Source organism: Homalodisca vitripennis, chromosome 4 (assembly GCF_021130785.1).
Source record: "Homalodisca vitripennis isolate AUS2020 chromosome 4, UT_GWSS_2.1, whole genome shotgun sequence".
NCBI lineage: Eukaryota > Metazoa > Arthropoda > Insecta > Hemiptera > Cicadellidae > Homalodisca > Homalodisca vitripennis.
The window spans coordinates 89,738,741-89,765,064 of NC_060210.1; positions in this window are offsets into that span (position 1 = coordinate 89,738,741).

Below are 26,324 nucleotides of genomic sequence, written 5' to 3' on the forward strand. Positions count from 1 at the left end.
AAGAGGACCCCGCTAAGTGCTTACTAAGTACCTGTCTGCGCTCGACCGCCGCTCACGAAATCTGTCGGCCAGCCTGGCAACCACATCACATCCGCTTCGCTACTTAGGGCTCAAACTAATAAACTACAGACGCCACGACCCTGACTCGCCTCGCCAGCGGGGTTAACGTGGAGGAGGCAGCAAGAGCCTGCGGTCATAACACCTCCAGCAAACTCGTAGGAAAACATAGAGACAGGAATCACTTAGCTCACAAGTGAGTTTGTTCTACTAGCTCTGCTGAGAAGTCGTGGCAGCCGTGTAGTATGAGAGTTTGCAGTAATCAATTTCTATATTTTTATTTGTTACTCCAATAGACTACTGCATTAGTTTACGCTATTCATGTTAAGGAATGTTTATTGTAAACTATGAATCAATTCCACAACGTATCAATTGCCTAGCAGAATTGTTTAAGCGTGTGACAATATTACTACTCTGACAGAAAGTTCGAGACTTAAACTATATGACCATCAAACATTGGCTCGAGCAACAATTTCTTTCAAAGTTTTTGTGAGGCTTACAAGGGTGGTTCAAACCCCATAGCTTGGATACGGTGCTATACTGCCAAAGGACACGCATATCTCTACCTCCGATTTAGAAGGTTGTGCTATTCGGTGGATAGCGGGGATGGATTTCCCCAAATACACTCTATTTTAGTGTTGACTCTGTACACAAGAGGGAGAAAATAACGATTAGGAGACACAAAGGGGGATCATGATTCCTCTGTCAACCACTTTGTCACCAAATTCGCGCATATCTTATCCCGTTCATGTACTCTCAGCTCTAGACGAGTTTCAGTATCCAAAAGGCGTAAGAACTTTCGAGACAAAGACTGGCTGGGATTAATCGTCAAAAAGAGCATCCAGATGAGATGAATAAAGAGATTCGTGCACAAGAAGATAAAAATGCCCTGGATAAAGTAGGTGAGAAGGGGATGGACAATGCCGAAACAGAAGAGTTTCTTAAACACCAACGTATCTTCTATGATAATTCTCTTCATGTAATCAGAAATATCCAATATATGGCCAAATATACAGGTTTTGTCTAACAAAGCTTTTAATAAAGCCGCATTGCTTTTGGAGTCGATTCTTAGTATGGACGGCCGCCATACATCTCATGTCCTTCAACATCAGAGTGGAGTATAACAGAATACGAGTGAGTATACGAGTACTTCTCATTCAACTGTTGTTTTTTTTTTTTCTTTTTTTGCCAGTAATTCGAACTGTCCGTGGCACATACATTTTATATATTCTTGCTTATTCTTTCTAAATATTAGGCCTAAGACATGATTTATCGAGTTTTATTACGGTCCGGACTGTCTGGCAACGGCCGAGGTTCGTTATGCTCTTCTTTATCCAAGAGATACTGAGGTGATTGGAGTAAGCAAGAGTCCAAATGTTATTGAAATTAAAAATGAATCAAGTAAAAGTGAAGGCTTCAATTGTTGGCCAATCATCAGATGTAGATCCAGCAGGTTTTAATTTGTCTCTATAGATACAAGTCCTTCCTCTGGAATTAGGTGACTTGTAATGTATTATTGTTGATATAATTTTGAGGTTCTTGCTATATCCGGCCACGTTTTTTAAGAATCAAAGTTGGGTTGTCAGCTAACTCTGAATATGGCGGCAGCAGTGATGTAGGGGCTTACGTTTAATACGCCTAAGAGCAGTGGTTTATCATTTATACCAAAGAAGACCAAGGCATAGACAGTGATAGTTATGCCTTTGGCTTAAGGAAAGGAGCTTTTTTCCAGATATCTGCCTCTGGGATATCTGCATTGGGTGTGCTTCAAAGGTGTCACAAGACTAAAAGTGTGACTGAAGACTTTTACATATATTCCATAAGATATTTTATCTTCTGACAGTCAAAATTCATTGATGACATGTTTCACCGGCACATAAATTTCTTCGACAATTTGGGTTTTCGGATTGTAATAAGTAAATTGTAATATCCAATATTGACAAAATAGTGTTTGAAAACTTTACTTTTTTGCCTCTTTTCACATTTGGTTAGTCAGTCGGTAATGCAACGGTAGGAAATTGGAAATCGTTGGAACAACCTGTTCGTCCTCTGGATTGACTACGGCTGTTCTGCTCAATGATGTTGCTGTATTTTTTTTACACAGTATATTATGGGATGGTGGTCCAGATGTCCCTTCTCTTCCTTCAACATCCATGGATATGTTCCTAGTAGGATTATTACGGCAGTTATATGTTCTATTTGGATTAAAGAGCTGATCTCTTTGATTCCGTCTACACTTACGGAATGGTGGAGAGCAACTCACAAAGTATTTACGGGAGAAGGAATGGGCGCTTCAAAGTTCGACGGATGATTTTGAACTTGGCGAAAATACAAATTGTACTGCTTCTACAGCATGCATGGGCGGATTCTGTTACATTTAAAATCGCGGATCTGGATTATGTTTGGTTTCCTACACATAACGTAGATTTGGTGGAAAGGGTTGACTTAATGTGAATGCAGAGTTTAGCTCCAGTTCACCTTCATCTTAGTGCAGAAATCTAACTGACCCTGTCGAGACTAGACCACTGGAATCTGGAGTCATATTTGTCTGAAGAATGCTAAAAGGGTTGGTGACGGAGAAGCCAAAAGGAACTCTTTGAGTCGTTTCGACATCAGAGACTACAAAATATAGTGTGATCTAGTTAAAGAGATAATCTCATTACCTCATCAGGTGCACAATTGAGTGCAATACGATGTTTTAGACACGATCCCAAAGCGCGAAGTAGTAACAGAATTGTCATTGTTTTCAATACTCAAAAATAAAGATAGTAAATAAAAACTTAATGATTTTTGATGCCTTAAAAAGTAAACTAGTGCAGTGTGTACATCACAGAATTATATGTTCTTATGTCAAGATTATGATCTTTTATAGGTATTTATAGACTAATGGAGTAACGTTATAAAATAAAGAAGTACACATAATTAATCAAAACAATGCGATTTGTAACGTACATTATCATATTATGATAAATACGATTTTTTCATTATATTTAATAGCCTATACTGAAAAAAGTACATAGTAGGCTATATGACAAAAAGATAATTGTAAATTTATCTTATAACCAAAAAACGTAAGATATAGGCAAAATTGTTCGCTCATCTAAATGAAATAATCTGCTGAATAAGAAACAAGCCAAGTGTCTCATGTGTTTGATAAAATATTTTAATTTTTATTATATTTCCAAATTATGAGAACAAACATTTCAAAATAGCCACTTAGTAATACAACAAGAAATACAAATTATAGCATTTAATTTAAATTATCTCACAAGGATATACTTAGTATAAATGGTATAATATAGTGTACTAGTTTTAGTATACTTAGGTATAGCATACTATAATAGTCTTAAAATACTTAAATAGGCTACTAATAATAAAGAATATTTTTCATCTTAATATTACCTTATTTTGTTGTAAAAAATAACACTTATTTGTGTCCCACACACACTTTTCAGAAGTAAAATCAGCAAAACAATCTACATAAAGTAGTGATCTGGTAGTATTGTCGACTTCGCGGTGTTACTGGTGGATTACCCATTAGATTCATGGATCAGAGCCTAGGAATCACATAAATGTTATATCACGTTTACTAACATTATTATTTAGTATGTTCGTATTATGTATAGATGATAAACGATAGATATATTCTTTAGAAACGTACATACCCAAATATTGTTATAACACAACTAGGCTATATAATTGTTGAAACACTAGAATTGTATACGAGATTTCCCCCCTTGGCTTTAGTTGTAGCCGGGCCCTTGTATAGAGAGATTAGTCGATTGCTGCCAAGTCTTGTCGAGGTATAAACTTTATAATCTGAAAAGTAATTATATTTCGATTTCCTCTGTGAAGTGCATGCAAACAACAATTTCTAATTTATATCAGTATACAAACGCTTTTTTTTTTTTTTTTTTTTTTTTTTTTTTTGTTCGTTGTTGTTTGATAATACTGACGTTGTTATGGAAATATATTTGGGAAGTTGGGCAAATTGGGTCATACCATAAAACGTACCAACATAATTTTACACAACGGTATATACGTTACGTATATAAATACAACCCATGAAAACTAAATTAAAAGCTCCTTATAGTAGAATTCTAATGAAAACCACATTCATTAAACTTCTCATTTCGGTGAAAATTCACTGAAGCCTTGCCGAAAATTTGAAAATTGTAAATTATACACGATTTCGTCTACACCAACGAAATTTAATCTAAATAACTGTTAAGTTACATCGAACCGTTTTCGACGTATTTTACCTTATGTGCGTGTTATATCAAAACGCTTTTTCGGTTTAAACTTGTGTTACTATCACTAATAAAACGTACTTGTTATAACTATAGTAACAAATTAAATGTACCATTACAACTAGTTTATGTGGTATTTAACTAACTTTGTCAGACTACTCCTTAAAGCGAATTTCTTAATCTCTGGCATTGATTAAATATATAATGATATGAGTTTATCAAATTAAATCCTGTATATAAAATTATTGATCTTCCGAATTTAATATTTTAATAAGTGTTGAATCACCAAAAATATTATAGGCAAATATAATAGAGTAGTAATTTTTAATTAGAGTAATTAGTCATATTTATGATTTCATAGCAATACAATGCTTTTCATCATATTTGCACTCCAACCAAATGTTATGTAATTAGTTTAAAAACTTAAATTAAAATGTTAGTTTGTGATATTAAAGCATGAGAAAGAGAACGAGTTACATTGGACGGTTAAGTTAAAACAATGTAATTGAAAATATTTTATTCAAAGGTTATGTCGAAACGGGACGTAACAATGCCCCCTCAACATCGTCTTGTTGATACTCGGGTCCTCCTCCTTTAGCGACTCGTGAGAGATGAATGCAGTGTGGCTAGCGCCTCTTTTTCTCGCGGCGGTCACGCACGGAACTAACAGCGGCGGCGAAATGTTCGGGACTTTCCGCCAACGCTCGGGTGGCCATTACAGGCGCGGGCCCCTCGCCTCAGAGGGGGGAAGAGATCAAAGGGGCGCTCCCATTGGTCGGCGTGTAGATACGGCGAGGCGAACGCGCCGGCCAACTTTTGAGAATCAGTATTCACTAGGATGGCTGGGAGCGGAGGTCGTGCCAGTTCATTTGTTGGCTCTTTGTGTACAAAACCATTTCTTCTTCTTCGTAACCCGACCGGCCGCCGCGAAGTATTGTAAACTGCGTCGATTTCCCGCTAAGACTGAGTGAACCGTCATGTTTTTGTCACGATGGAACCGTGCGTGTCGCGATGGTCGTGTGTCGATCTTACGATAGGCCTGTTTCTAACCTCACTTTAACGGGATAGCGGTGAGTTACAGTGGTTGTGGAGTGGAAAACAATGCCGCATGTGAGCAGTGGCGGCGGTGGTGATGATTTGGGAAGTACAGATGAAGTGAAAGTGTTCAAGGAAGAAGGAGACGATGAGAAAAGGTCATCGGAAAATTTAACCGAAGAGAAAACAAGTCTAATTGATCTCACAGAATCGGAGGTAAGGACATACGTGTGTTATAGGTTCAAGCATGCACAAATAGAACTTAAATTGCGGCAGGCCTATTTATAAACAGTCCGGCACATTGGGTGTCGGGTCTGCGGCCAAAAACAACTGGCATGGCAGGCCGGTGGCTTATCGTTAATGTGTGTTTGTGTCTGTCTGCTCCCCTAGTAGATAACAAGTCGATCAATCTCTGAATGTTAGCTCCCTAGACCGATGTGCCGACAGACCACAGGATATCGTGCTTTGTTTACATTCGCCACGGCCACTGGAACACAAAGAAATCCGCTCGTTGGTCTCTACGGCCTATATTAAATTGTTTAACTTGACAGTTCACTTATTTTCTAACCTAACTATACGTCAATTCGATCAAGCATTCTATAGATGCATAATGTTAGTCACCATGTCTAAGTACTACTTTTGGGATAAAAGGTAAGGCTAGTTAGCCTATAAACATTTATTACACTACTTTAAGTCGTATTAGATATTTTTCTGATACTTCTTAGTTTACCAAACACTATCGGGAGTGTTGTGCAACAAATTTTGTTTCGCAAGTGTTTCCTATTTAATTTTAATATAAATACAGTAGATAAGGCTTTTTGCTTAGCATTACATAACTTTGCAATTTATTTAGTTCCATGACATTTTATACGAAAAAGTTTTAAATAGGCCTATATAAAATTTTCGTCCACTATACAAATCTGTTGGATTGTTTTTCAAAATAAACAACAATCAACAAACTGAATGAAAGATTCAGTTCAAATTTTTATTGAAATGGATTTTTAGTGTTTGTATATCCTTAGCTGTATTTATTGATGCCTAATATTGGTTTGGAAAATCCAGCCATTGATATAAAATCATTTTACATTGTAGGGCCAACGCCGACTGAATTAGCTAGGTGCCAGGCTCCAGATTGGCAAAAATTAGGTTATCCTTCAATAATTTGAAAGTAATAAATTAACGTAATGCAAATAAGTGTGTCGCTGTGGATGTAAGTACACTAAGAACAAAACATTGTTCACATGAATGTAAACGTTTGTTTACTGTAGGTTGGTCCCATAATTGGGCATTAAAAACTGTTACATTGTACCTCAAATAGTTGTTTCCCTTTCAATTAGCGATAGATCAGATAAAAATCAAGTTATAAGGCCAATAGTAGTTTTTTATCCATCCATAATGTAAATTGAGCAAATGTTACACTGTTTAACTATTGGACTTTATTAGTGTTTAAACTCACGTTTTTTTATGTAGGTGAGTGTTCTAATTTTTGTGTTTGCAGCCTATAAAGAAAAATTGTTGCTTTGAACCACTTGGCTAAAATATTTGAAGCGGCTTTATTATATTTATTTACTTATTTTATAAAAATAGCTATAAATTAGTTTAGATCAGGATGTATACTAAAGGGAACATCATAGATGCCTTACTATTAACGGTCAAGTATACTGTGATCTAGCACGGAGTAATAAATCAGGTGTGGTGATGGTTAGGGCGGGGGTGAGACGCGTATACCTGAGCCTAACTAGAACCTACATGTGCCCTGCACTTGTCCGGCATAGGCTAGAGGTCGCTCACCCTGGCAACAAAGGACCTATACCTGTCCTACCCATTCTATTTGTACGGCTGTCCCACATAGTTGGCGTCCGTTGAGGCGTGAGCCCTCGGTGACGATTTTATCTGCTTCTCGGTAGACCGAGGGTTGAGTCTGGCCCCGACTCTAGGTCTTCCAAGGCAGGGGTGTAGCAAGGAAAGGGGCGGATCTTGAGAAAATTATAAATACCAATGGCAAGGATTATTTTAAGCCAATAACTGTAGAAAGATTTTCCGACTGGATTTCATGTCTGATCACTTTTAAAAACTCAAAGAAAGAAAATAATGTTGAAATATAAATAATTGCTTATTTTCATCGAACCCTGAAGCGACCCCAACAGGTTTCCCAGAAGTCGGGATCAGATCAGCGCGTATGGACAAGTGCATCGATTCGTGATACTTGGAAGCACTCTAAATTTAGATTCGACTTGATACAGAGTTTCCGGTTTTTTTATTAGAAAAATGTTCTTTTGTAATTTAATATAAACCCTTAGATATAAAAACAAATAATTAGTATCATGAATTAAATCTGATTACATTCGTTCTTTGTGCGTGTTGTATTTTTTACATGTTTAAGTTTAGAAATTTGTATGAAAGCTAGAACCTTTCGTAGGTACTTTCACATAGGACCGCCCTTCGTACAAGATCAGGTAAAAGTGGTGGTAAAAATATGTAGATCGTATTATTTATATAGTAGTATCGGTAGATGGAGTGTTCATTTACATTACTAAATTGGATGATAGTAAAGAGGTAATAGCATAAAATGATTTTCAAAATTTTATTTGTATGTATGTTATGGACAATCCGCACCGTTAGTACACTTGTGGTGCAATCAGTGTATTCTTCCTTCACTTTGAAAAATAAATGATAAGGGGTTTGCCCCCAAACTCAAATCTTGAATACACCCCTGCGCTTACGTCCGTTGGTAATGGTGTCCAGTGATACAGTAATATATAATACAATAAGTTCATACACACTATGGACAGAATTAGAATAGTATACAAGTAAGAATTGCGTCTCAGGGTTTAATTTGAGAAAATGTTACAAATTTAATCAAATTTAAAAAGTTATCATTATCCGCCAGTACATTTCGTACGGCTTCTTTGACCCCTTGACATATGTATCAAAGCTTTAGTAAACCTTTAGTTCGCACATTTAAACAAAGTCTCTTGTGATTGTGCTCACAGTTTATTGTCTAAGTTTCGGGCTACAGTGTTTTAAACACGCCCGCGGTACAACCGAAATGGATTACAGCGGTTTAAATTTAGACCGATCCAAAATAAAGAGTTCATCCCTGTAGCATTTCAAACTTATATTATCTGAGAAAAGAATATAGTGAACTCTCTATTTTTGACCGTGTTAACTCACGTACACTTTTCTCTGAAGTCAATGTACTAGTTACAGGTTTGTTAATTTGAGCGTTTACGTGTACCTAGGCTATATTACCAAAGTTTTCTCAAAAAAACCTTTTCAGCAAATAAAGTATTTTGTATTAAAGCACTGCAAAGGTTATAAAATGCATAGGTACATAACAAGTGTTACCTAAATAAAGGACATAAAGCCAAAACATATTTTTTTATATTAGTTTAGATTAACCGAATCTAACTACGGCACCTTCAATAATATTGTGTGTTATAAGAATTGTGTTCGTGTTTCCTCCTTCATTCTTCATTTTAACGTGTCTGCTATTTCAGTAGAAATTCGCAATATATCTATTTTTTAAGGTTATGAAAATGCAATATAGTTTATGTCACATGCCACTTTAAAGCTAAATAAACGAACTATAAAAATCCAATACAATCTAAAACTTGTTTTTTGTTTTTTTTTATTGAAGGTAGGCTAACATTTTTTGCTCTCATTTTAGTTCCAAGTATCTGTGTTCAAGTTCCAGATGTCACATGGCTATTGTAAGCAATTTCTACAATTTTTCTGTTTTAGGCTTATATCTTTGTATATTTTCTTACTATTATGATTAGTTAAATACCTAGTATACTCGTATGTATTAGCTAGAATTATAGGAACAAAAAGTATTTATTGTTTCGGTTTCGGTTTATGTTTATATAAGAATATTCAGTTTCATATGTTTACAAAATTGTCAATTACATGATGATGTCATCCTACTCAATATATACAGTAATTTAGTGACGAACCCTTTTATCTATAAATCTATTTGTCTATTTTTGGGTTTGTCAAATCAAAAAAGTACTTAGTTAAAGTTTCAAACAGCCATACAGTATATATATATATACAAAAATTCTGTTATGATATTAACAAAGTAAGATGAGTAAAAGAGACGTATTTTGTAACTCATTTGGGCGTTTTGTCATGATACAATCTTCTGAGATAAAAAGAGCCTAATAAACCAATTAAAGTTCAGTAAGTGCAAATAACCGATGAAACCGTTAACAATCTATCTCGCAGACCCTAACTATTTTCTTGCCTAAAGACGAAACTACTAAATATCGTTCCTTTCATTATCGTTGGATGATAAAAATAGATACAATAGCTCCTAATTTACTGAGTGAGGTTTTTACAAAAATCTTATTATATACCTTAACTATATCATCGTCATTTAGGATCAAACTTTTTATTAAATTAAATATTAGATCGTTAAATGAAGTTTAAATTATAAATCATCCATTTACCGCAGGCTTAGTTGTACATTTTACAATTACGAGTTTATATTTTCGGGATTTGTAAAGTTTGTCATTGAAAACACTTCTGTACTCGACCAATTTGCCAAAAGAGTGAGTGTTTGGGCTACAGCGATGGCCGCGGATTATTATTTTACTAACAAATTGATTAACCCAAGGTATTATATCCCTGTTTGTTGTTATGGCAAATAGTTGCGATGATATTTTGGTACATGATAGGCATAATCATTGGTAGGCAGATGGAGTGGTTGCGGCATAGGCTTGAGATAACTGCGTTTTGTCGAAAAAATAACTGGAATAAATTACAATAAAATTCTATCAAATTGTATTAATAGATTATCATTAGAATGTTAAAGAGTTCTGCGTAGTACGATTAGGTGATAATACACTTTTTTAGTTTTACAATGTTCAAATTCTCAATTCAAGTTTTTAATGTCCTTATAAATAAACAACAACAAAATTTATAAATACAAATACTAATAAAGACTTGTGATCGTACCATATTATGTTGCTTTTGAAGTCATTCATAACCACTTACAAATAAATGTATGTGCCGCTCGAGTAATTATTTATAGATTGAGCTTAGAAGAGTCTTAGGAACGGAAACTAAGAAAAAAATTAAATACATAATATAACTAAACATTTCATGTAAATATATGCTCGATGGGAATGACGCGTTTTTCATGAACCGTGAACGAATTAATATTTTACATGGGATTGTTCACTGTATTGTTAACTTCGGCTTTAGTTTGTCACACGTCATTAAATAAAAAAAAAGAAAAAAACTGTGTGATAGTCTAATATAACATATTTTCAACCACCTCGAGATTGACAAATTCAATCTTTGGAATAATTGCCAACCCGGATAAAAATTATTTCATTTTTCTTAAGAATTTCGAATGTGTATAATGGCCAAAAACTTCAGAGTATAACTATAAAAAATGAAACAAATATGTAATCTACTAAGGTAACTAATAAAATATAACCGTTGCGATCACACAACAGTCTTACTGATCCATATCCCAGAAGAGATTGTATTCGAGTGTACTAAACTTATTATATCGTTAAAACAAAATATAAATATTCTGTTTATTATAATTCCTTATAGTCTAAGTGGCTCGCATCTTGATTAATGTCTTTATCTGATCGTTCTCCGTTTTAACAAAACGACATCCTTGTTTCAAAGTTAACAAAATGCGTTATTATATGATGCGATTTAATTTTCATGTAGTGTTTTGATTAAAATTCATTTATTGTTGAAACCAATTATAAATTAATCAAAATACTTTTAAATCTGAAAAAAGTAAATAATTTGTTTTAGTATAAGGTAATAATTTGCCGGGCCTGTATTAAAACATTGTAAATTTACTGTATACGATATGAGATCCAGTGGTACCAAGGGCTTGATAGCCGTAATATAGCTTCTTTAACAAAACATTTTAAATTTAATTTATTTTAAAAGGTTGAAATAAGTGGCGTACATCATAATAGAATGATTGCCTAATGACAAAGTATAGTATTGTGGAAGGTATACTTCAAGAAATATCAAATTTGTAATTTCCAATAGCGAAACATATTTCCGAGAGAATTTACGGAATCGAGACTCTTTAAAATGTGTTCATAACGTGCTCACGTGTGTTTGCCATCAAATAATAAATGGCTTGCCTTGATATCACTGCTTGTAATAAACATAGTTTAGTTTTTATTATTGTTATTTATAAGTATAATATTTTATAAGCGTGTATTATAAATGCGTAAATTGCCTGAATAATATAAATGAAATAAATGTGAAATACAGTATGCAGTCTGCCCTACCCAGTCTTTTCACATTAGATTAATATTCGTTGATAAATTAACTAAATTAAAACTTATTTTAGTAATAAACATTGACAGTTTAGCCATATTAGTCATTAATTTTGTTTACCATAAGTTGGACTATAATATTATAAATGTAATTATTATGTTTAATGAATTCGAAGTAGATGTCCTGAACACTAGATTCGTACAATTATTACTATATTTATGGTGGCTTTGTTGGTGAACGTTTATGTTTTATCATTAGTTGGGCCATCCCTTAAATTGTAGTTAATTTTAAGACATGATTTATACTTGAAACTGAGTTAATATTTTGTTACTGCAGCTCTGTTATCGAACTTGTTAAAACCTGCATTCGAACCTGAAGAGAAGTGGAATACAAGGAAAAGGCGGGAACCTGAAAAAGTGTACGTTACTGTGTGGTTTTTTTAAGGTATAATTTAAATTACCCAATCAACATATCAGGTTGGCTGGAAAGATGTTTTGATACCCGTGCTAATTCTGTTTTTGATATTCAATGGTTGTTACGCATTAATTTCAGGAAATTTGGCAAAATATTATTTATGTACAGACTTATCTATCTTGTTAGAAGTAATGACAATTTTTAATTCGTTGAAATGATATGACATTTTTCTTGCTAACATTGATTAAAAATTGGCAACCGTTGATTAACACATTGGCTGCGATGAACGCACATTACTATTATTCTGCGTGTACTAGCAGATACGTATAGTGTCGCAGTAAAGGCGTTGAAGAGTAAAATGTATTAACACTCAGAAGACTGACCACGCCGTTTTCGTTGCTTGATCTGAATTTATCGATACAGCATTGCTACTGACAGGCCTTAATATTTTATTTATTACAGATATATATATATATATACACACACACACACACATATTAGACACTCGGCTCGGCAGGAAACAGCCCCCGGCAGAGATCCACCCCCAGGGCCGCCCCCGCCCCCACCTCTCGACTCCTCCAGGCTTACTCTCGGAATGCACATTCCATCTCGTTACATCCAAGAAGCTTTATTTTAGTCACAATATTTACTCGGTTCAACGTTATATTCTTTTAGTATTTTTTGCTAGTTATAAACAAACCAAATTTTTCGTAAAGTACGCTAGGCACTTAATTACGAGCTATGTCCTGTCTCTATCTTTGTCACTAGATTATTTCATGCATAATTGTGTTTGTGTGGGATCATTGTTTTGTTTATTTTATTTTATTGTTTTATATTGTAATGCAATACACTTCATTAATGAGTCAAAGAGAGTTTCTTAGCTCTCCATTTAATTGATCTTAGTTCTACAATGTACACGGCAATTTCACAAATGTATAGTGTACATATAACCTTCATGTCATGTTTAATGATATCGTGCCGTTGGCTAATGCTTATTATTGAAAATATTTAATAAACTCTTGGCCGACTTACTGATGCCCTGGTCTGAAATTGTTCTCACCCCGAATTTTAGTAGAACTATGGTAGACGTATATGGATTTAGTGATGACAACTTACAAAAAGGCCTAGCAATTTAGCAAAGATTTCGGATTGTGATTAGAAGTTATTCTGTATAAACGACTCCATCCCCACAGTAGTGGTCTTTGGCAGTAAAATTATGGTCGAGGTTAAACTATCTTATTTCATGAGGTACGTAATATACATACGCGCATTACTTAAATAACTTCATTAAAGCAGTAATTTAATAAATCACGACCGTTTTTGCTCATAAAAGTTTTCTTCCTAACATACATTGCATGCCATATTAAAATAGTGAACTTCTCCAATAAATTAGACCTGTGATCTAGTCGTGATTCCATAAAATGCTACATCGGCCAACTTTGTATGTTTTGCTCTCGTTGTTGGCCAACACGACTTATCAAAGTCGAGTAATAAAATCGGGTTTACCTCTTGGAATTAGCGGCGTTAAACTGGTTCGCGTAAGGTCTCGGCTTGAGTCGCTGGCGGACGCTGTCGTGGTGTAGTTTCCCTATGGTTTATGTGGTCAATAAATGTTTCGACATAGTTCATCACGCTGGCCGGCCGGCTAGCTGTTAGACACTGGAATGTGAGTAATTGGCTTTTATAGCGGCGCTTGGGCCGGAGTCATGTATAAACTAGATTGATTGTTAATTCTGTGCTGAGGCGGCAACAAACTCAGCGAAGATCTCAGTCAAGCTACATTGCTTCCACAAGGTGTTCGCATTCTGTTCTTAAAAGTTTTTGTGTTAGAACTAAATGTGGTTTTCTACTAATATGCCCTTGGTAATATAGAGAGCCTAATATGCCTAAATAGAGAGCACACAGTATTTTATTAAAAAATACAGCTAAGTAAGTAGGGGTGTCATGATCTTCCTGATACCCGCGTTGATTAACACTAGGTTTTTCTTTAACCCATTATTAACTAACCTAGTAATTGGGACGATGGCATAAGTGTCTATAAAAAACAACTGTAAATTATTTTTTTGTAATGCCAGGAACATAGGTAGACACGTTTTATTGTTATTTCTAAAGTTTAATTTGGCAAATCTAGTGAAAATTACTACGTATTTAAAACGCCATCATTCATTTATTGCAAATACATCAAATTAAATCATAAAAACCGGTACAGACTCTCTGCCACTTTTAAGTAGGCTTAATAGTTGTCTCTGAGCAGTATTAGTTGTTATTATTTCCTAAGAAAAACACTTGTAATATTTTAACAATTATTATGTTTGGTGTATATTAATTAATATAATGTGATATGTACATTACTTACAGAAAATGTACGTTGGAGGTTAAGTGGTAGAGAGGGCTTTAAGTCCTAACTTCGCCTCTGTAAATAAAGACATTTTTCATTTCATTTCATTTCATTTCAAAACCTAAAACAACTTTAGCTGTTTTCAATTAGAACAGTTTATGACTGATGTAAAAAAAGCAAATCCCTTCTGTAAAAGCGTAACATACTTTTTGAAGACAACTCAATGATATGAAGTGTAGTTGCGTTTCCTCAAACAAATAACCACTCAATTTAAAGAAGCGTTGTAAATTTTGTGAATTGTATGTGTTATTTATTAAAATACCTATTAATTAAATAACCAATTTAAATTATGAAATTATACTCGTTACAACCATTACACAAGTTAAACACAGCACACAGTACGAAAGAAATACCGTGATGTTCGCCTATGATAAGATTATACAAATATTTAAAATTGTAATGCATAAATGTATCATTTTTTACACTTTGAATTAATTAAACTAGTAACATAGTAACTACGTTTCTAAATTAAGTTAGTCAATTGCGTAGAACCAATAAAAAAGCTCGAATAGTCTATGAAACTTACATACACAAATAAAACATTACCATTTTTATCTTAATATTGACAAACCATGTGTACTTTATTAATAGAAATAATGCGGTAGTAGGTCATTTAAAAGTTTGTCGGGCGGGAATAGATCAACTAAATGAAGTATTAAAAACTGGAAGATTGCAAAGTACATACCAAAATATAAAACAAATAATTGTACTATAAAATGTCATCCTAGCTGTATAATACAACAGTTTCTATTTGAGCACCCAAAAGAGTTAATTTTTAAAAGATATAATATACAAAAAAATTAAGGTAAATTGACAAACTACTTCGTCTTCTGGAATATATTGAGGGTAATAAATTGAGCAAATTCAGATTCTTGGAGTAACTTATTCAGGGCGGTGGCAGAGCAGAGCTACTTTGCTCTTGTGTTAAATAAGTTAGGGTGCTCTACTCGCAAGGAGCTTTGCATTGTTTATGAGTCGTCCTCTTTTATCCTAAGGAAGGGCCAAGGAGGGGGAAGCTGTTCGTGTAGACGAGGCGACACTCAGTATTATTGCGGAAGCAATTATACGCAATTTAAATAGAAGTTTATCCAAACTCATGTTATTTTATCTAATTAAACTAAGATTTTATGCCATATTTTGTTATATTGTCCGTAGAGGTAACAAAATTAGGCCAAACATTATGGGCTGTAGCGGAAGAAAAATCGGGGAAACGCGCGCACCACATTGGTGGTGGCGAAGGGTAAATAAAAACCACTCGTATTTCACAAATATTGTGATTATTAACGATACATTTCTTTACGTTTTTATTTTTTTTAACAATTAAGTTTGTACCGTTTTGTAGTAGAAATTGATGCTTATACCCTGTTGAGACTCGGGTCAATTTGAAGAACACGTTCTTATTTAATGTGCAGTAAAATTGTTGTATACACAGAAAATTTAAAACTTATAAGGAAACATAACTTGAATATAACTTTTATAGAAGGGTTATTTCAACTCAAAATATGTCTGCCATATTAAAGGAATATTAAAATCTTGTTTACTTGTAAGCACTGTAATGTTCTGAGCGTAAGTGGCTCGCATCTTGATTAATGTCTTTGTCTGATCGTTCTCCGTTTTAACAAAACGACATCCTTGTTTCAAAGTTAACAAAATGCGTTATTATATGATGCGATTTAATTTTCATGTAGTGTTTTGATAAAAATTCATTTATTGTTGAAACCAATTATAAATTAATCAAAAATACTTTTAAATCTGAAAATGTAAATAATTTGTTTGTAATTTGTAAATAGTTTGTGGAGTTTTGAACTTAGTACAATTTAAACTCAATCAGGACCGAAAAGGCAATGGAACACTCCACATAGTGAAGTGTAGCTCCAGTCACTAAGTTCGTCTTGTTGAACCTAGATAGCAGTAGTATCGGCTCCTCTCATTGCCGTTGGAGTGCTTGTCACAGTTCTATACAATACGAAGTGTATAGTCTATGGGATCCAACTAGTTGCTGAATGGCGTTACCCACTACTCCGCGACTGACGGATTGTCTCTGAGGCTGTTAGTGTTTTTGCCGTTTACCACTCGTAGTGACGGACTGACTGGGCTCTGTAAGTAAGTCGAGTAAGTTGACAGTTATTTTTTAAACTACCGGAACCGCTTCAGTTTACGAGACATACACAGGTTTGACGGCTCTACGGGCTCTAATTGCCCGACTTGCTTCTTGCGTCTCTACTCACCGTTTCCTGTCCGTTCTTCACAGTGGAGGCATTCCATTGTGAGGATACTCGAGTAAGAAATACTGGACGTTGATGGTCGGCTATTAGAGAGAATATCAAAATAAATAGCCATTCAATTACCCGCTTTAACATTCATTGAATTACATCATTTTAAGGCCGACATACATATACATTTCAGTGAGGCGAATGTGTAGACTACTATTTTTAGAACTCACGGGGATTATTGTGTAAATATCCGTGCACTTATCCCTTATTTGTTTTTAAGGGTAATTACAATATAACATAACATAACATAACATATAAGAGCCATATTAAGAATACGTACGTTTTATACCTATTATTAATTTGTAAACTTCGTTAGTTATTAAAAAAATGTGGAAATGTTTATATCACAAGCTTGAAAAAATGAATGAGAGAACCAAAGTGCTACATTAATTACTGTCTAATTTGTACAAATTGTTGTAATTTTTCAATGGAGGTTAATGTTGGATAATATGTGTTGTTTCTTCAGTTGTAAAATAATCGTCTTAACCAAATGGTAAACAATCTTAACAGGTCGAGATCAAAATTAACATGTTTTTAACGAATTTTAGCGCCATTCCTGCAATTGCGTTGTGACATACGGGCGTACACAGCTCATTGCAAAAGTGAAATAACGAATCCCGGAAGTTCCCCACCCAACACTCACAGCCGTAGACTGTGAAGTTATGGTACCTAATGTCGGCCAGCGGCTTGCCGGGGTCGGGGGCGTCGGTCGGAATCGATTTCGACCAGCCCGGGTTAGGGCTAGGTAGGCTACGTTTATCAAAATACTAATGAATATTAATCGGCCGCGCGCCGAACCTGCGCGTACCTACGTTATGGCTAATGTATTGGGTTACGTTTAATACTAATTTATCATTGGGAATGACTGGCCTCCTGTTAAATACTCTCTTTATTATTATGGCCCCGGATCGTGCTGGGCCCGGTGGTGGTGGCTGGCCCGCAGTCGTGGACCGCCGCCTCCGCTGACAACTGCTTGTGTTGGCGTTTCATCGCGCGCTGCCTAAAATAAGCCGAAAAAGATGTTTGTTGTGGCACGAATATAGTTGTGTTAAAAGTAGCCACAACAGAAATTTCTCACAGCTTCAGATGCAAGTAACTTCGAGTTATGGAGATTACAAGATGGTTAAGGGGAACCTATAATTACGCAGCTAAATTTATGATTTAAAGTAATCTTTAAATTTCGTAAGATAATTTCGTTTTTGAATTAGTGACTGTTCAAAAGTGTAATGTAACTAAACTACTTTTTTGTTATTGGTATGGTATTGGTCCGTAATGTGAATTCCTTATTCTTTTTTCTAGTCTAATTAAAAAAATGTAAAATAAAACAAATTGGAAACCAATTTTTATGAAGTCTGTTTAATGTGTGTTTAAAAATATAATGATTACCGTAATTACATACGTTTCAGTTTTTTTAAATTTAACCAAGCTTCGTAACTTGTGTTAAAAATAGGCTACACGCAGCATAGGTAAGCTTAGGCTCTCGGTGTAGCCATAAAACCGATGATAATATTTTGTCAAAGCCAGAACTTTGTAGGTAGTCTTCTAACTTCTTTATTTATCTGAAACATTTATTAAAAATTTGGAGATATGTTTAACTCTCCACATAATAAATAAAGTATAAACATTTACCTATAAACATGTTCAACCTCCTGTTCCTTCCCAGTGGACAACACGTTAAAATTTACAATTATTTGTTATTAGCAATATATTACACATAAATATTTATATTTATCAATTATAATGCAGTAATAATAGGGTTTCAAAATATTAGTTTTTATACTGCGGCTTATCATTTACGTGTTGAAGCTGATAAAAATTATTTTTTAGTAGAAAAAGGTTATAAATAAAAAATTAGTTTTTTAAAGCATTCCTTTTCATGTACGTGTTAAATGTCATAAATATTTATCAATTGTGTTCAGTAAAGTTGCAGGTGATACATAAAAATATTTTTTTTTATAATGCACCTTGTCCGCGGATTGTGTTTCATCCTCAAGGACATTCAGGTTATGTTCTTGGTCATCCTTTTTCGGTTTGTAATTCTCGTAACGGTGTTAGGCCCAACTGGAGGTGTGAAATGATTTACACTGCGACCAGGCCAGTCATCCCGGCCGCTCGTTGATTTATGGCCCGAGATTAAATTACGATTGAGACAACAGAGCTAGTAGATTTTATCTCTTTATTGGGGACATGCTTTATGGTGTTTTTGCCCCTTGCTGTAGTCCCCGCAACAGAATTATACTCATTGGTTTACAGTTATTTTTTTCTCTTTTCCAGTTTTTCATTTCACATTGACTTGCTTTTATAACTGATTATTACTGGAGTTGATATCTTTTTGGCTATGCATGTATAGCATAGCATATATTTCTCAAGCAATATATTCTTTAAAAGTTCGAATTCGAGTAACTTGTCAAAGATACTTTGCAATAATTTTTCTCCAGCTTACTCGTAAAGATTGATAGAAATAACATTATTTTTCAAGCTAATATATTTAATAATTATATGTAATGCAAAATATTAATAAAACATTTTTAAGACGTACGTGAAAAAGTTGAGCAATTAATGTAAAAAATTTTAAAGTATAAAGTGTTTTTTATAACTTGTACCCTTTAAGTCCTTTAAAAACTCAATTACTGTCCCTAATGCAATTCGCATAATAGTTTTACAATTCCAATACGCACACCGAATACGTAATACGTAATAGCACATACATATGTACACTATCATATGTTTCACAGTGTAAACTCGTCACTACTCGGACGTCATATACGTACAATATACTGCATTTCCCATCATTGCAAAGTCTTTTCCGCTTTAGTAACCGGCCACTTGTGGGAAAATATTTGAGTAGTTTTTTCTGTGTAATTTGTAGTAATGCGCCTGACAAGTAGTGAACGTGTGTACGTAGCTGGCGGCGAGAAAGTATGTGCCGCAGACACAATGCTGGGTCCTCGGACAGTGTGAGGCGAGTTGCCCGCGTTTTTGCCAGCTCTCCCGCGTTTTTACATCGTTACCAACAGCGTTCCGGCATTCCTACACCGTTGGACTAGCCACCACTAACATATTCCATTCCGTCTCCCTTTTTGTCGTCGCTCGACCAGGTGACTTACAACTCTTCTACTCCCCTGCTCTATTATTTTATTATTATTTATTGCCGTTTTTGCACCCGGTTGTTGTCTAATCAAAGCGTCGTTTTGCCGCCTTGTTAGCGTCGCCATCACAACTTCTTGCATCCTCAGTTTGGTCGCAATACTGGCTGCATGATTCAGTTATTTGGTCGCATAAAAGTTAGCGCTATCGGTATTGTATTTAGTTTACATTACTATCTTTCATTCAGAATAGTAAAGGCAGTAAGGTCATTGTTGCTATTAATTACGTTACAAAAGTCGAAAAATAAAAACACAAGTTTGTTGTTTTTCTCTGGAGTGATAGTGAAAAAATAGTCACTACCAAACTTAGCATTGCCAGTACATAACCCTTAATTCAATAATTCTAACAGTTATGGTATCTAGTACTGTGGCCCTGTTTTTGGGAAGGGTTTTTCGTTAAAATGTTAGGATACGAATTAAAGTTTCTTCGAACTGTTATCAATTACTACACCAAAAATTATTGTAAATGGTTTTCAGTGCTACTGGTGTAATACATAAAGCTACTGGTGTTTGATGGTCTCCTGATCTTGTTTCTGACTAACGTTTGGACTGAGAAGGACGTAGTAACTCGAAACGTAGTGTTACTGGTTATTTGTTTCACTGAACGATGGCAATTGTCCGGGAAAAATCCTGTTTCCTTCACAATTCTTCCATTGTTCAAAATAAACTTTAAAAAAATAAACTTCAAACAAAGAATTTTGGTTCTATATGGGTGGACGGTCTTCTTTTCATAAAAGGTTGAGTTATTTCTCTTGTTACTGCCTAACGGCCAGAAATTCCGTTCAAAATGTAACAAACTATTAACTTTATTGTTAAATAGCACTATTTAAATGTCTTTCGCAGCAATTTAAAATTTCTATGAAGACCCTTAAAATTACTTAACAACTCGGGAGACTTTTGCACACAGTTGTCGTGAGTTACATTTTCGTGTAATAAGGCCAGTATCGACAGTGCGAGGCTGCTCGCTGCAAATGCCTCTTGGCGAATGCTCGGCTTTGCCTCGGACTGTGGATACCGGGGTTGCTCGCTATGATGCGTTCGCGTCACACAATGTGAGGTGAGCCGTGTGCTTGTCGGTTTTAGAGCATTGCTCAAAGGTGCCTCGCTCCGAGCTGTGCGTCAAGTGGATACCTGCGCTGTCTGCCTCGCACCGTACAAGACACAATTCTGCACTGCAAACCAACAAACCTCCACAACGAAAGTGTCATCATGGATAATCATGAAATGATCAGACAATTAGGCTCTATCAATGTAATTAAATGTTCAAATCTTGCTTGGACATTCGCAAAAAATTTGGCACGTCTTCTTCGAACCTCACGTCTTCTAGGAGTCACATATTTGAACCGATTTCGATAAATTTTTTTGACCCACCAACGGGGTTTACGTAGCTTTTTCTGTAGTTTTTTCCTGATAGTCGTCGCCATCATAATAAAAGCAGCGGCAGCAACTTGCGCATTTCTAAAAAAAACAAATTGTCCCGACTGTCTTCACTACGAATGCGAGTGGTTCGCGTGCTCGCAGTGAGCATTCGTGGTTACAAACTAGCTGCTAGCTGAAAAGCTCACCCTGAGGCAGATGGCACGAGGCATTGGCAGCGAGCAGCCTCGCACTGTCGATACCGGTCTTAAGACTGTCGCAGAGGAATAACAATTTTCGTGTCTAAAGACTGACTTAGGTACAGAAATTGAAAATACCAGCTTAGCTTATTTGTCCCTTCCTGCTCTGTCGTATCTGATGAGACCATCTTGACATCAGGGAATGAAGAAGTGTCTTGACCGCCGACCCACCTGGTGCCAGCTCGCCCTCTGGTCCTAGAGCAGTAAAACTCCGTGACAGAATGCAAACGACCTGTGAGGCCCGGGTCGTTACCGCAGTTCGGGCATTCCGCGAGGCGTGGACCGGACTCGAGGTGGTGTCGAGGAGGCGCGCGTCAGGAATGCCATAACACGAAACCGATCCGGCTGGTTGTTTATTGTTTTATGACAGCTGTTGTAAAAGAGTAATCGTGAATCGCGACGATCCCTCCTCTTCACAAGTTCCAGGGGAGTCTGACTGCCAGATACCTACCATCTGGTCTGCACTGGCCGTAGGATCTTAATGCGTAGTATTGTACTTCAGCTTCTTGAAGAATATTTCAAAGGTTGGACGTTGCATCAAGGACATAATCAACGATTCCACTGTCGGTTGTTGACTTTCTACGCACAGGACTATTGTTGGATGGACTTGCTAGAGGTCTTTAGGGAGATTTGAAAACTAAACCTCATCTTAAGAATTCCGCGAAGAGTTGTAGTGTAAGTTGACTCGTTGTAACTTTGTTGACAAGTAGCACTAGAAAATTTAACCCACACAGTCAAACTATAAATACAAGAATGAGGCATTCAAGGATTCTTAAAAAAACTTATGGAAATAAGACTACATAGTTGTAATATTCTCAGTATATAAATACGCTATTTGATGGTGACAGCTGATGCTACAGTTATTATATACCAACACAACAATGTTCAAACCGATTGTTTTACATGCTTTAAAAGTCATTTTGTAGGCCATTAATTTCCGAGTAGATAATGTGCAGACTTAATTCAATAGAATCACGGAGTTCGCATGTTTTCAGTCTCTGAATTCAACTGAACTACTTTCTGTGGTCTCAGCTGAAAGACTATTAAAAGATCTGACTTATGCGTGTATCTAGATTGTACGCTTCCGAGACCACAACAATGTTATGGACATGCGCATTACATTGCATGTATTATTGTGAACGCGGTGTCGGAGGTCTTGTTCCAACACTACCGCGAACTGGACCGTGGCTGCGCTATCTCCCGGGTTATCAACGGGTTATTCATTAACTGATACGCCAAATTTATTGCACACAGCTCCACATGCAGGGTACACGACTTTCAGAGTTGGCAGAATATGTATGCAATTCCTCTGTCTGGTAGAGTATTGTTCACAAATATTTGTTTGTATCTCACCACCACTAGAATGTAGGGCTACTTGAATACAAACATAGCTTGATATTATAAGGGTAAGTCAAGTGCACTGAAAAATACATCAAATAAGAAGCTTTAAGTTTATTTCGCAATGTGTAATTTTAGAGTTTATCCTTCCAAGTAGAAGTGATAAAGTCCCTTATATTGCTTACTACAAGTCGATAACATTGCTCCATAGATAATGTTATGTATTGTAGTTTTATTATTACTTTTAATATCGGAACTGTAGCTAGTTAGGTAATATTGTTTAATATCAACAGGTAACATTATTTAACATCAAAGTAATTGTCATAGCTGCAGGTGCTATATGGAGTTAAATGCTAAGTAAGCTACCCCAGTTGTAGGAATCGACCGAATTTGCCTTCCTTTTCTGTTGAATTCGCTTTTCTATCCACCGTCCGTATATCGTTGTCCTCTCCCTACAACCAAGATAGTTGAGTGGAGGGATCAGGCAACGTCCCTGGTTCCCACAGGAAGCCAAACATATCCTTCTTCCGCCGTTATTGTTTTACCCAATACCTCAGCTTCCGTTTGTGACTGTAAGAAGAGGTTAACTGTGAGCACGGGTTCTTCGATGTCGAGGGACCATCATGGCCAGGATTGATGAGTATCTTCACCTCTGTTATCGTAATAATAACACTGATAACACGCCCGCCGCCTCGCCGTCAGTACAGTCTAGGCCCGCTGCTTATCGTCTCGACCTTGGTGGCGTGGGATAATCACCCCATTCGTCTCATCGAGTCATGTTATTGGGGTCACTTTATGGATAGTTTCAGTACACATTTGACTATAGTCTGTCCAGACAAACGTGTACGCTGGCGGGCGTTGTGTGGGGCAATGATGATGGAGACAGTAGTCAACTCAAGGTGCAATTAACTTCATCTGCTTTGAGACTTACTCTTCATCCAATATATATATTCGGGTACATTCATAAATTATACGTTTTCCTTAAAAATAACTCGTTTTCGTTCCACCATACGCACAAAAAGGCAATATTTAAGGATTATTAACTGCACTACCGTCGGCGCAGAAGTTATGTCTCTCAGAATGTGAATGATGTTCTTGGCAAAACCAGTTGATTTATAAAAACCTCCAAAGATACCACTGGTAGCCTACCCTCGTTTATTTCATTATAGTTTATAAAAGTGTAAAATTTATTTAACAAGTTTAATAGTTTTTACTGCAGTTGGAACGTAGAAGCTCATTTACTTCAACTTCTTTTTACTGTACATCAACTTTAAACTTTTATTTATTTTTTTAGACTCTCTCTAGTATTGCATTCCACTTTTAATACAAGGTCGACTAGGTTGTTTTCTCTGGAATTTATAGTTTTCAGAATTTAAGTATTCAAGAGAAAAACTTATACAATTTCAATGGATCTGTTTCTTGTCAATGTGGGGCCGTAAACTTTTTCCTTTGCATCGTTGTAATTGTTTGGTACTTTAAAGTCACGTTTCATCTTATTAGAATTTAAAGGTATATGTGGTGGTGATTACACGTAATGTTGCAGTGGCTGGTCAGATGCGGGAACTACCAGGCGATGTTGCCGCGCCTGATGGCTTTGTAACTTCAACTAAATTTTTATTTATTGGGTTAAAATAAAATATATAATATTATAAGACATTTAATGATTTTGAATAACTTATATGACAGAAAAAGATAAAAATAAAGATTGAAGCCCAGATTAAAGGTTGTGTTTTTGAAAAGATGTTGTGTTTTTAATAACCTTAAATATTTTTAAAAGCTTAATACTAAACCATTCTAATATAATACGCAGTTTTAATTAGCAAACCATAATTTGCAGGCACAACAGTACGGTAGTATAGAAAATAAATATATTATTTGGAATGTTTTAATCTTTCAAACCATGTTGCAATTTATAGCCTATTTTCAAACATGAACTAAACTAAACGGTTTTTAAAATGTTGGATTAAATTATTAGTAATTTCTTTTTGTTAGTATTGATAATGTTAAAGGAATGATATATATATAAAACACTGAATAAGGCGTATTCAAACTTTCCTTCTAAGTTTAATTGTTTGTAGCTTTTCTTTATACACGACTGTTTTCAGCCTATTCCCAATAAATTTGCTTATGAGTTATGTCATCTCAATACAAGAATCCGGTTCGCGCTCAAGTAGTGACCGGCAGTTCGGAAAAAGGCGCGCGGTAGTTCAAGATCGTCTATTGCTGCCCCAGCTATTTCTTTTTTATTTTAAAAATATAACCTTCCTATGGCTATGGTATCAAAAACAGATAGTCATTTGTAAGTTGTCCAAATGCAGTGCAGTGATTCATCATTGATGTATCTGATTTCAAAGAATCGGCTTTGGTGTTGATACGACAATCTTTTAACTTTATTTGAACACTGTTTCGGGTCAAAGTCGAAGTGAAACTGTCCAAACTCGCCTAAACCGAAACGGCCGAGTAATTTACTCGGTTTTCACCAGCTGTAACGCCCTAGTTCAGCATGACTCCTGAAGTGCCTTTACAGCCCCAGACTTCCTGGCTCGTCGAGACAATGAGTGGCTAACAGTCGGTGAGCGGGAAGTGGATGAGGCCTGAATGAGTGCAGTGGCAGTGGCAGGGGCAGCACAGAACGGAAGTGCATACCACCGGAAGAGAGGCTGTGACGTTTGCCTTGAATGGAGATGTGGGAAGCAGAGTGCTGTGTCCACGAGCACATAACCTGTCAAGCGAGCTTGTCAAGTTCATCGGTTCAGCTTGTAATGTCTAGAACAATGATAAGGAATTTGATTATTAAGTACGGAATTAATTCTGTATGGTCCATGGATACTTATCTCTTCCTTGTAAAAATAATAGAAATCAAATAAATAATACAATTAAAGTAATGGTTGTAATTTGCTGTTAGTTTGATACTGTTTATTGCCGCCTGATAGTTTATATTTATATTATCGTTTAGTTATGCATAATGGAAATTATTATCGATTGCTGCATCTAGAAGATCAATACTATCTATTATTCCTCAGTCGTATTGGAAATCTCGTAATTCGCTGAATCCGAGGGTGTTGGTCTCCCACAAAATGTATTTTTTAATTATTTAGCTCATAACTCATGATACCTGAATTTCACCTCGCGATGAGAATGAGAAAGCCTATACGACCACATCAATTTATCAATATATTTAATTTCTCAAGATAAAGGCATTTCTTGAGGGATCAAAGATTGCAAACTTTATACCTCCATATATTAATGCAAACAAATAATATTTTAGCATTTTAAAGACTCCATTATCACATCACTATCATGTCACTATCAGATCAGCACTTGACGTAAATTGCATATTTTTAACAAAAAAACCTTGGTGTATCTTATCAAACACGATAAGTTGCTGAATCGGTAGGTGTAAAGTGAATGATAAACGACAATAGTTGCATGAGAATAATGTGAAAATTTCGATAGTGAAGACAAAGATGAGATTCAGCAAGTTTCTGAATAACTCGTATTTCACCCCATGAATGAAGATAGAAATGCTGTGA